General features: G+C 38.3%; 1 long non-coding RNA gene across 1 annotated transcript in view; it reads left to right on the top strand.

Moving 5' to 3' along the window:
* The window catches only part of LOC124155011, a 105,296-nt gene extending 96,956 nt beyond the window's left edge, over window positions 1–8,340 (top strand). The window contains exon 2 of the long non-coding RNA XR_006864093.1: window positions 8,136–8,340. This is a non-coding gene — a long non-coding RNA (uncharacterized LOC124155011). The remainder of the gene's footprint in view (window positions 1–8,135) is intronic.
* The last annotated feature ends 3,935 nt before the right edge of the window (window positions 8,341–12,275 follow it).

Genomic DNA, 12,275 nt, shown 5'->3' with positions numbered 1-12,275 from the left:
GACCATAGTGCCAGTGTGAAACTAAGAATTCGTTGCGAAATAGAATAATTGAAGTGAAAAGATTCGTACTTTTGATTTAGCTTGCAGGATAGGTACCATACACACATGGTTAGATAGAGTTTTTCGAAAAAAAAAAACATCCTCCACCCGTCAGAAGCTTGAATCTCAGTGATCTGAATTTCCTTGAAACCAGATTTTAAAGTGTTATCTCCGATAGCATCGCAACCCCAAAATTCCCCTATCTCCCGTCGCATCGCCATTCAGAATCATCTGTCTGCTCTTCGTTAACGCTGCCTCTTGACCACCTTGTGGGGAAAATGCTATGTCCCAACCCTCTCCTAAGGCTTTTCTGAAACTCTTAACCGATTACTGGTTTTCAAATAGCTACGTAAAGGTATTGCTATTATGCGGTTATCTGACCCTCTTTAATGCATGGATACTACTTCAAGTGCAACATGCTGTCCGTTTTAGAAGTGTAGAGGCGGTCCCATTGCGAGATAATCTCAGCGTGAATATTGGGCGTCCCATTAATTCGTTACTACCCAACGAGTCAAAAACGTTGCAACACCAGATGTCCTGGAGACTAACCCTCACTGCACGAGAGATAGACCAAATTTTGGTTTATAGAGTAAACACAAAGCACTTATTTAACTGTAGCGTGAGATAACTGTGCCATAGGGTCAATGGCGGTGTCCGTATAAAAAAGTGGTTAAAAAAAGCTGGAAACTTTGGTAAAATAACAGAAAAATTAGCTTAAAGTGTGGCCTATCTACAATAAATGCAATAATGTAACAAATTTCTCGAGTGCACAAAGTCATAGTCATTTTTGTCTTTTTTCGCCGTTTTCGATTCAAATCGTGAATCATGGAATAAGGCATCCCGGGATGGAGGATGACCTTATTATCGTAAGAATAAGTTCCGGATATGGCATCTAGGGACATTCAACCCAATTTTAATGCCGTGTGTACAACAGATTTCTGTTAGTACTCCTTTCTTTAGTTGACTGATAGATGATATTCCCAATGCATTATTATTTCATAAACGCCCCAGAGCTGCAAAATTTCCTGGTTAAATTACTATTTTTATTATTTTTTGCTATTTTCTCTATTATGTTCAATTAAAAAAATATGAAAATAATCATTTCGGAATGCATTTCCACTTATATATGAGAAATGTTTTAGAGAGATTTCAAAAGATGAATCTTTAAAAAAATCCTGTTTTTCAGAGGCCTGAAGCAAAAATTTAAATTCTATACTAAATTGAAGAGAACTTAAATAATCATGTAAGAAGAGATTTTTTCGAAGTCTGCGACGTAGACATGAATTGCTAAACCAGCAGATTCACAAGAGCTGAGTCGTCAGTTTTCTCACATGAAATATTCATTCTTTCCAGCCCGTGACAATTTGGCAGGCAAGTGATGAATTTCTCGAGAAAGTCTCGTTTATTTACGGCTGCAGACAGCAGGGGTATGCAGAAAACTTATCTACTCACTTTTATGACAGCTCGGGTTGCTTCTAAGCAATTCACTAGCAGCAGTTTCAGAGAAGCAATATTTTTATTCCTCCATCAACCCTCTTACGATTTAAGGCTCCCCATCACTTGTGTTAGAGATGCCACTGTCGCAACAAAGAGTCTCTACGAATGCTGGCGTTGAGAATTTTACGACACCCAAAGTGCTTTGGCTTTTATCCCGAATCATCACACGGCGGAAAATAAAATGCTGAAATATTCACGGCCAAATGTACGCAAATTCGAGACAATTCACAGTAAAATGAACACAGCATGCAAGAATTCTGGTAAAAGGTCTCAGCGAAGGTAGTTACCAAGTGCATCACCGGACTATATTGGATATGCCTGCTAGCCGGACTAAGAAAATAGTAATTTTATTCACTCATTCATCGTCGCATTTATCCTACAGATTTACATGGTACTTATATTGTTTACCTTAGATATATCTTGAATGTAATGTAGAGTAACAAAATGTCTATCAAGTGACTATATGTGGGAATTATGGTTGTAAATTGCGCGCGTAAATAGGTGTCGGAGAATTGAGAAAATGAATGTGAAGATGAAAACTTTTCAGGTATAAATATTCCGAAAAATAACTTGTGTATGCGTTTATATTAGCGGATCACATCACAATTCATTAGTTGCAAGTTATATAAGCAATTTTACAGTTTTATCTCACCCTTAGAATCTGCACTTTTAAACCTTGTACACGCATTTCAGTGAGTCATAAATGGCCATAAATTCAACTCTAACTTCGATTTCCGCACTCTTTCCATTCGATTTAGACGGCATGTACTTTTACTCTCATGTGGTCCTCGTAATTTCATAAGTATCTTCCATAGTCATGATCATCCTCCATTCCCTAATACATACAATGTAAATCATCCGAAAAAAAACTATTAGAAAATCGATTGAAATAGTTAAACTGTTGGTACTGCATGCATTTAGAGATAATAGGTAGGGACGCTTCCTTTCAAAGATTGAGGAAATTTCTCTTGACTTTTCCCTTGACATTTTCACTTCCGTCTAGACGTGGTCCTAACTTATGGACCACCTTACTCTCCTAGCTCTACTTGTATGTAATATGTTTCTCATTTTTTATACGTATAGACGAAAAGTTACAAAAACACTATAGCATGATGGATGGCTAATCGCTATTGATCTCCACTGGCCAATAATTTTCTTATATCTACCTTCCTTTAGGCTGAAAGACTTTCCTTACATTATAGACCTGTGCTTATGATTCTTCACTTATGGTAATGAAAAATGGCATAACTAAGAATACATTTGATGCAAAATATATTAAACCGATGGCATTATTTGTTAACTTTTACCCATCGCACTGGTTTTCATGGTTCTATATTCCCCGTAGCTCATGACTTCCTACTTTCCTGTTACTTCCTGATTTTTTTCTTATACTTACGAACATTAGGAAAGCTATTATTTACAACCAACGAAATTTATTTTTTCCAAACCATGAAATTTATGAATGAAATTGAGAAATGTTTGCCTATCTCACTTCTCTACCCCTACGTCAGTCATTTCGTTTATGCTGACAAAAAACTTCATTCTCCTTCCTATAACTAATAAATATTTTAGCACTCACATAAATTTTGATCAACTTTATTAAACGTATCCATGGATTTAGAAAGAAATGACCAATACATCACTGTTTTCTTTTTTTTTTCTTTATATTCTTGTGCCAACAAAATTTCTTCAGCATTTCGGTCATTTTAATCACCTGCACTGACGAAGATCCCCCTTCCGTTCCCAAGTCTTCCCCGTGATTGTCTGACGAGCTCTCGGGCCACACCGCGACGCCACCGCATGTGACTTTTACCGCTCGTGCTTCCCTCTGTCGACGACGACGGGTTAAAGGCGGAGAGGGCGACATGTGTACGACCAGGCGGCGGCTGCGGTCGCCGCCATCTTGGACGTCGTTGAATATGCACCGAGGGAAAAGGGCTTGAAAAAGAGAGAGAGAGAGACAGCTTGGGTTTTTAAGAGGGAGGCAGTTGCTGCGTTGCTGAGGAGCCGTGAGTCTGGGAGAATGAGCCCACAGTAAGGATATAAGGGGTTGGGGAGAGGTAAAAAGGAGTGTGGGAAGAGAAGAAGAGAAGATGGAGGAGAAGCGAAAGAAAGAAAAGGCGGGAAGGAGAAAGAGGAGTGTTCTGTGGTTTTCGCCGCTTTGCCTCGCACAATGGGATGCAAAAAGGTTGAGTTTAAATTGTCGGAAGGGAATAAAAAAAACCGTCATTCAAACGGCGAGGATTGAATTAAATGGACAGTTTCTTTTCAAACGTAGAAACTGTCAAGAGGGGGTGTGGGGGAAGTGGGGAAACACAAGTGGATGATTTTCATTTACCTTCCCCGCGAGAAGGTCAGGGGAGCGTAACCGTTTTTACGCGAGCATCGATTTCCCGAAAGGCCGTCTGAAAAGGAATTGCGACATTCTTTTATTCGCGAAACTGGATAGTTTTTCTTTTCATTCTCCGAAGTATTTGAGAAACTACTCTCATCTTACTCAGGACGTAAAAAGGGCGGCATAGATATCGCTTTCGGATAAAAGTGAAAACACGATATACCTCCTACCATCCCAGTTTGCATGTGGACGGGTTGAATCCCAAAAGAATAAATTTTCAAACGTACATTATACACATAAAGGGTGTTTATCATTTTAATTGCGTAATTTTTGAAGTATTGTTTGAAATTAAGAGCCATTTACTCTGTAGTATGTTCTTACAGCATGTTTACACTTCGACTATTATTTGTGCGTTGTGGAAATAGAGAAAAATCTATTAAAAATGTAGTTCAAGAATACTAAGTAGTTAGCGTGACCCTGCAACTAGCGTGGATATGAAAGGGAACTGATACGGGAGGCCACTTAGAGGCAAAGAAAGAGATTATAATGCCATCGAAAAATTTTTAGAGCAAAATGAACAAACTTCTTACACCTGGCATTGGTAAGATTTTGTTTCTTTTATTTTTGCTCATAAAAATCAGCCTAGTTCATTTCATAACAGTTACTACACTTCCTAAGTTCCAGCTATGAAATGAATAAAATAACTTCTTCTAAGTAATAGTTCCAAATGGGGGTAAAGTTTTATGATTTTCATTACCGTCACCACTTAATTATTTTCTTAAGTTATAGGTCATGAATTTAAAAAATACACTTTAAATAGGCCTTATTAAAATGATCTAATTCATTACCTTCCTTTATTATAAAAAACTTAACTCACGAATGAAATCCGTCCCGAGAAAAATACCAATAATTGGCATTCGTGTTACAACCTGCATTGCAGAACCCTTTTGCCATTACATCTGAGGGATATCGCATTACCGAGTTACAATCGCCAGAAATATCATGGATACCAAATTGTGCATGCATTTTAGGTGCAACCCTCAATTTGTGATATTCACACCCTCGCGGTTAAGTCTGAGGTGAGCTCTACCCTCACCTATCCTAACCAACCTTCGAGTTGAATCACTGGGTAAGTGAAACCTCATAAGACTTCACATAATATATTTCACAATGGTTGAGTTTTCCACAAGACGATCCATCCTTATTTTTTCTCCTCTCTTCCTGGGAACAAATGCTTGAGGCTACATTTTAGTCGTGGTGTCTGGAGGAGGAGGCAAGGGAGAACGATGGAAAAGTAACGCCTTGGCCAAGTGAAGAGTCTCTCTCTTGTCCTGAGATGTCACATTCCCGCAACCGCATCCTCCATCTTTTTATAGAGCCCTAGCCACACTCTCAATGCGTCACGAAGCCACGAGAGCTTGCGTCACGCTTCCCTTGAGCAGCGCACCTGCCCGCGTCCCCTTGAGCCGCCGGCTTATCTCTCCGGATCCGACGAATATACACTCTTCTGCTCCCGATTCCTCCTCCGCCTTGCGCGACATCCTCCGCAAGCCGGCAGGCGCCTAAGCGGACAACGGCGCCTTTAACGAAGCCCCGGGAGCGAGGAGGGAGGAGGCAGCCAAAAGGGGTCTCGGTGGATGGGACGCTTAATAGGGCAGGACGGGAGGCTCGGCTGGTTGAGGTTTGTTATTTGAGGGAGCAATGGAGAGGGAATGGGTAGGTGGCGGTGGTGTGGCTCAAAAAGGCGAAAGAGAGATCGCGGAGAAGGGGTTTGGAGGCAAGAGGATCTAGGGAAGGTGTCGTATCACGTGCCAGTTGAAATGATGAGCACCAATGCATTGCTCTCATACATGAGACCAAGTTGTGTTTTAATCCTTTGCGGCCTAACATTGAGGCTGGCTCGACAGGCGTAATTATTATTAAAATGCTCTACCGATTAAGTTATGTTTTCATGTAGTATTTAAGATGTATTCTTGCAGCCTCCCCTCCCTTTACAGACTTCCCTCTTCAATTCTTAATAAGGCCTACACCCTTTCAATCTATCTAAAAAATCCTATTATCTTCCTTCCTCTCCCTCGTTTACCCAAAATTCTACCCTCTAACGCTCTTTTCAACATCCCCTCCTCGCTAAGTACTCGCTCCATCTATACCTTATGTCTCCCCCGTATCTCATCTAAAAGCTGCCTTTCCTCGCCCACCATGTCCAGCACTTCGTCGTTCCTCCTCCTTTCCGCCCATTTACTTTCTTAACACCCACATTTCGAACGTCCCCAGTCTTCTCTCGTCCTCCTTCCCAGGTATGTTTCCGCACTGTAAAGCACTGCACCCCATACCAGACTTTCCACTAACCTTTTCTGTAACTCTTACATAACGATTCTCTCATAATCTCTCTCCTGTTCATTAACGCCAGCGTTAAGTCCGCGACATATTTTTATTTACTATGATATTGAAGTTTATCATGACGAAATATGTGCATGATCTGCGATGATTTATTGCTTCAGCGAGCATGTTTTTACAACTAACTATTTTCTCATTGATTATTATCTATATTTGAATACTCTCTTTCATTCTATCTGAAACTCCTATTCTCTCTCATCCTCTCCCTCATTTACCCAACATGCTACCCCCAGACACTGTTTTCAGCCTCCCTTTATTATTTCAAAACTCTTAAGATCAGTGAGAACACAATGATGCCTCTTCTTTCTCATTCCCTATATTTTTTCCTCGGAAAAGTCCAAAATACACACTCTCACTTTTAGAGGATTTAACGGGGGGGGGAGGGGGTAGATGAGCGGGTCTAGATTGAGGGAGGCGGATCAGGTCAGGTGGAAGTGGAACATCTCCTTGAAGGGGAGGAGGATCCGCTGGTTGGCCTGCTAATGTCCTCAGCCCGGAGATGTCACGGTCACTTGCACTCGTGAGGGATCATCCGGGGATGGAAGGTGGAGGGGCGGGGGTCAAAAAAGCACACGGTGGCCGACGGGGAAGGGAAGGTTGAAAAGGAAGGTTTCATAAGCGGGACGGAAGCGGGGGGGTTAAAAGGAAGAAGTCTTCTCGCTTCGTTTTATCGCGTTACGACTCGGAGGGAATTAATAAAGGTTATCGTGACATCTGAAAAAAAATGTGACGTATCCCTCTCTCTCTCTTGGTTACGGATGCTGCCGTGCGGCTTGTCTTTTTGTGGCTCTGCCGGAGACGAATTAATCGCTTGGCGTGCCTCGGGTCGGGAGGGAAATGACGGAGGTATGCCAGGAGGTCGTTTCAGGGGGCACTAGGTTTACCATATCGGGGAGAGCGAGGCTAGGCTCTATTATTTTTAGCGTCCAGTTCTCTAATTACAACGCAGAGCGATGGTGGGGTTGAGGCTGAACTTGGAAAAAAGCTAGGGATGAGTGAAGAGAAACTGGCAATTAATGGATACGGATATTTTAGCACAATTAAAGGTCGTATTAAAGGTATGCCTCCTCTCTAAACTACCCCACACTTCACGTATTCACACCCAACGTTCTTTGCATTAGGAACGCGGTAATCTAGGGAATGAGCCGCTTACCTATCGACCTTGCCTTTTCACTGGTACATTTTCCAGGTACAGCCCACTGTAGAGACTACAAACACAAAATCTGGAAGTTCAACATGGCCCAGAAATAGGAACTGATCGTAAACAGATGAATTTCATCCTAATTTGCCAAGAGAATTAAAGTGTGTTTCCTTATGAAATACGTGATAGGAATTTTTATACTTGAGATCTCAGACTCATCATATAGATGTAATAAATGAGAAGAAAGGTAAACTGTTGAACAATGCCAAATAATTTTGTTATTTTTCATAAATTTGTGATAAAATCGAAAGCACTCTAAATGTTCTCTTCTCACCTACTCTCTTGGAAAAAATATGTAAATATCTTTGAATTGGTTGTTCCTTTGACTGTTAATCAGAGACTTTATTGCTGGATAGCTACTAAGAAAGGCAAAATGGATAGGTAAATAGATTACAAATAAGTTAGGCCAATAATGATAACAATCCGGACAACTTTTCTGACTGAAAAATTTAATTCAAATGATGTTATGGTGGCTGTTCTTTTGGGGAAGTTAAATTGACAAAATGATCATCTTTGTTGACCGAGGCTATATTTTATTCATTAATTTCATCCGAAAGAGATTTCTTGTAATAGATACAATGCTTTCGTAATGGCTTGACTCTTTATATAATTCATCCACAGATTTCCACATCCCCACAATAAAATGAATATCCTTTTTCTTTTCAGGACAGATGAGCTGACTGCCTTGGACATACTTCGATGAGCTGAGTCCCTTGATGAACTGATGGCATCGCCAGTCCTTCTAAGATTGTAATAAAATTCTACTATCATAAAAAATCCGTTTTTTTTTAGGTTCCTACGGAAAGATTTAAACTAGGAAACATGTTGATAACCAAGACTATAAAACCAACATAATAAAAGAGAAAACTTGGAGGTATCTGATATCAACATTATAAATTTCCACCTATTTCTTCGTTTTATTTTTCAATCATTGAGATTTCATTTGTAGAACATTTTGAAGTAAAATCTTTATTGCTATATTTAAAGTTCCCTTCCGTTGACCATAGAAACATATTTTTCTTAAACAATTCTTTGTGGAAAAGAAGAAATTGGGTCAGGATCTTACGATCACCATTGAAAAAGGCATTAGTATTAAAATATTGGCATAGAAGGTGGCATCATTTATTCCTAAGGTATAACCTAATGTCAAAAACAATCAAACCACGCCAGGTAATTTACATTTACTACTAAGTTTTTGGGTGAAAAACGGAATAGTGGTTATCTTGAAGGAAAAATGTAAGATAATTTCACTAAACAATTAAGACTGCTGCTTAGGCGTCAGTAAATGATGCTGGCACGTAAGGTGTGTGAAAACTTATATTCAATGTGCATGTTGCCTAAGTATTTGGTCACCTTTTACGGAACAAAATAATTTTTCGAAAAGTTCCTGAACATGATTACGAGGTCAAGATATGCAAGCATTTTTAAACCGCTTGCTGCAGAAAGGCATCATGTCCACTTTGGCTAACTTTACAGGACAGAAAAAGAAAGCCTAGTAAACCCACATGCACCACATAGGTATATAGTTTTAATATATTTGTTAAACATGACTTTTTTTGAAAACTGTATATATTTTCTAATAAAGTAAGTATAATATTTGAAGAGAGTTGGCCAGAGATTTTCGTCCAGCCGTTCAAAATCGTCCAACGTGGACATGATTCCTTTCTGCAGTTAGCGATTTTTTGAAGCTTATAATAAAACATCGATCAAACAACGATTTTTTATAGTTATGGTGGAATATTCTGCCACTTATCTACAAAAATAAATTTCGTTTAAACTTAAATTATAAAGAGAGATCCATGTATATTTTACCTGATATAATTCTGGAGTAGACCGAGTTAGTATTTTTCCAGCCTTTATATCAACTCACCAACCTGTCTGTTTGTCTGTTTGTTTGTCTGTTTGTCTGGTACAAATCTTGTAACTCAAATTTGACTCACTTCCTGTGAAGCAAAAACGCTGAAATTTTGCACACTTCTTCATTTCCGATGACAATACATGAAAATATAACTTTTTCTCTCCAACCCTCCTTTAACCACCCCCCAGTCAACCTATAGCCCCCCAAAACATGTTTTTGATCTAAGAAGTTCCAAATGGTCGATTTTCGTGTTTTGCGACCACAGTAAAAGTTATCCACTTTAGGCATATCCACATAGTAGGCATTTAAAAGCATAGGGGTGGCATTTTGAAACATAGGGGCTTACCATTCACTGAAAATTTAATAAATATAGTGACTTTTTAATACGTCACTTTTGGTTTTTCGGGGTCACTGAGTTTTTTTGCTTTGTGTCATATATAAACGTTGCTCATCCCCTGTAATCTAAATATAAAGGCTGGTTTTTAAAAAAAATTTTTTTATAAGAGCTTATTAACTACATTTCTATCAAAGAACGGGATAAAATAATAATGCACTCGGTGGTATTCCTAATATCATAAAAACACCATTACCATGATACGGTACTAAAGTCCGTATATACGTAAGTACCTACCAAAGAAGTGTTAAAACAAATAATCATATTTTCTCCTGACCTTTGAGAATGATATGTTATGCTATGAAGGCGTTGAAAAGTTTGCAAAGTGAAACGTGCAACTTTTTACAAGTTGAGTTAATCAGCTACTCTACCTGAACTCTATTCGAGAGATGAAGAAGCAATGGAGAGCACGGCAAATAAAAAATGATAATTCTACGCCTGCCAAGTCCCAAAGAATGTAAAAATTAATCTATGAAAAGGTGCTATTTCTCCGCATTTAAAAAAAAGAAAGTTTTTTGAACATTCGAAGATAAACATCTACATATACATACTACCCCGTAAGCCGCCTAAAAGGTGTATGGCAGGGGTTGTTAGGACACCAGCCGTTTACGCATAAAAAGGAAATGCAAAATTACAATTAGCATTTATTTAAGTCCTTTATGGTTAGGGGAAAAAACGAATTCCCATATCCATCCGTTCGGAAAAATATCACTCCTAATTTATCGCGTCTGTTGGACCTGGAAACATATCACATTAGCTCTATGCACTATTAGCTCTAGCTTCTTTGAAAATATCCAGCACTTAAAACTTGTTTTTACAATATTAAGTAAATAGAGTATGCCAGGATAAATTTCACGCGCATAAAATACCATACCATATCATACTCAACGTTCGAAGACTAAAAGATAAATATGAGTATTTTTCGTCAAAAAATTGAAAATATCATTTGAAAACTGATCTCTTTTGTCATACTCTAAAGAAAAGTATTTTTACTGTTATAAAAGGAGTAAAAGGGCTAAAATCCAAAATAACAGGGAATCCAGAAAGGTGTATATACAAGAACTACACTAAAGGAATGTTACCATAATTATATAAGTACCCAACAGATAGGGCAAGTAAAGAAATTTGAGCTCTTATTTTAACCAAAACTTTTACTAACTTCTCTTAATAATTTTATGCGTTACGTCACACTCCAAGGGAGACACTTTTTTGGTCAAAGAAATATAGAAATAGTTTGTAAATTGAATTTTTCAGTACTTCAATGATAATTCCTCATATCCCCGTGATATATTGGCAGTTATTTTCTATGAAATAGGTGTGTCAAAGAGAGCCCCACGATTTCCTCATTGTGGGGTTACATTCTCTAGGTTAAGTTTTATTTTATTCTCATTTTTCCCCATTCAATCACATTTTTACGTTTTTGGTAACGTCTTTACTTTCTCTAAGCATTTTGCTTTTTTATACCTTTCTTGTTCCGTGCTCATACCTATGGTAAATTGTATTCCATAAGCTGCATATTAAATAGTTTAAAACTGATATATAGTGTTTGTAAATATTACACCAATTGAAAATAATGTATAATAATTAAGAATTCTTGATGAGAATTATTTATATGTATTACCGTAGTGCATAAAAAATTGTCGTAAAAACCCCATGGTACACATACGTGTACCATACTCTAAAATGTTTGTCAATAAATATTTCTTTCAAATTCCGCTGTGATGTCATTTTTTCCATCCATTCTGATTATGAAAGGAGCCTCAAACACAATTGAAACAGCTCAGAGACTCATTAGTCTGAAGAGGTTAACCATCCTGAGATCGGTTAAAAGCTACCTCTTACTTCAAAAGCTCTTACACAATTCTCCCATCAGATAATATTTTTGATTTTACGCAATTCTTCTCTTTCTTCATCCATTACCATTGTTACAATCATACCACACAAGACTTGTCAAGACAATGCCCAGTTCTCTTGCCTTTCAACGATAGATTACATAAACCCATAATATCTCTATATATGGACGATTAAGTTTCCCTATCCTGTGCGTATGGTTTCCAGATACACCTCACTTATCCACTTCCACTCTTCTTAGAAGCCTCTCATTACAGTATGAGCCAATCATTTGTACATCATTACTTCGTAGTAACTTTCAGATTCGCCTTCCCTTGGTTTCTCTGCTTCTATTTCCAATACCTAACTGCTCTAAAGAAACGCGTTACGCGTAGAGATACGCGTTTAATATGCACGCTTGTTCATACCGTATTTTACAAAGAAAAATCGAAATGAAGTTCTTGAAACGATGGCAGGAAGCATAAGCTATCATCTGAGTGGCTTTCTTCACATGAAAAACTTATCTACTGCGATGTTTATACTACACAAGCCAGCAGTACTTAATTGAATTTATAACCGCGCTTTGAACTACTTGCCGTTTCTAGCACGAAATGTAACCTTGGTCAGGGACAATGAGTGTAAGGTGAGTGTGTACTCTGTTTTCCATACCATAGAAGCTGGACGTTATAGAATAAGAGTCCATATCCCAAAAAAAATATCTGTA

This window comes from Ischnura elegans, chromosome 3, assembly GCF_921293095.1.
Source record: "Ischnura elegans chromosome 3, ioIscEleg1.1, whole genome shotgun sequence".
NCBI classification, from domain to species: Eukaryota; Metazoa; Arthropoda; class Insecta; order Odonata; family Coenagrionidae; genus Ischnura; species Ischnura elegans.
This window is presented reverse-complemented; position numbering and strand designations above follow the sequence as displayed.